Source organism: Aplysia californica, unplaced genomic scaffold (genome assembly GCF_000002075.1).
Source record: "Aplysia californica isolate F4 #8 unplaced genomic scaffold, AplCal3.0 scaffold00077, whole genome shotgun sequence".
Lineage (NCBI taxonomy): Eukaryota > Metazoa > Mollusca > Gastropoda > Aplysiida > Aplysiidae > Aplysia > Aplysia californica.
This window is the reverse complement of record NW_004797347.1, coordinates 417,443-418,563: the sequence shown is the minus strand read 5'-3', so window position 1 is coordinate 418,563 and position 1,121 is coordinate 417,443. Positions and strand designations below refer to the sequence as shown.

General features: G+C 42.1%; 1 protein-coding gene across 5 annotated transcripts in view; it reads left to right on the top strand.

The window, feature by feature from the left end:
• The window catches only part of LOC101847808 (homeobox protein Nkx-2.3), a 42,005-nt gene that overhangs the window by 4,356 nt on the left and 36,528 nt on the right, over positions 1-1,121 (top strand). The window lies entirely within an intron of this gene.

Below are 1,121 nucleotides of genomic sequence, written 5' to 3'. Positions count from 1 at the left end.
CCCAAATCTGAATTAACCCGCTTGTCCTTTAAAAAAGCGACCAATTCAGGCTATTCTGTCAATAATACATGCGCTTGCGTTCAACAGTTCTCTCTATGTATTAGGCTATCTTTGCTATTACTATTCAGTTTGTTCTTATATTACATGCGCGTGCGTTCAACCGTGCTCTCTATGTCCTCGTGGTGTTCACAGTGTCAGAGAAGGATGTGCGGTACTGCAAACGAAACTTAGGTCCAAGTTGTGTCTAAAGAGACATCGCTCTCATATTTCAACTTATCTTTATCAGTTCCGGTGTTTTAACCGGCGACTGTAGTCTTTCACGGTCGCGCGCGCGTACGCATGCACACACACACAAGCACAAACATAAACACATACACACACGTACACACACACAAACACACACACACAAGCACACACACAAACACATAAACACACACACACAAACACACACACACGTACACACACATACACACATACACACAATCACGCACGCGCCCGCTCACACGAATTTGATTGCTAGGTTATTTTTCATCTAGCTCAGTCCCAGTTTGCCATGACAGGCCGAGTCGACACGTCACACAGCCCGCCTCCTAAACTATCTCCGTCATGTTGTTAGTGACGTTCAACTTTTACAGTCATCTCTACATAATATTATATTTTTGAAAGTTCGTTACTTTCCCAGCCTAAAACTTCCGAACCACTGAACTTTTGAATTTGACAAAATTAATGGCGATTCAGATCAGGGAAACGTAGTTTTTTGAGAGCATCCGAGCAAAGGAATGAATGGAGAACCATGATCGCCGATGTCTGTCGCAGATCTGGCACTGGATGATGATGAATGGTGGTTCAGAATCATTTAAAGGGTGCACAGTTTTATTGAGGAGCCTGAAGTCACTGTAGTTTAATTTTTGTTTTTTCGTTAGTTTCTTGGGAAAGTCCGTCTTCTAAAACGCCCTTGTAAACAAGTGAAGTTTCCGTTCACTAGCCATGCGCAATGTTTCCACAATGACTTGATGATCGACGATTCTTTTAAGTACGTTCATCGAAAGTGTACCCAGCTAGTTAACAATCATCATCATCATCATCATCATCATCATCATCATCATCATCATCATCATCAT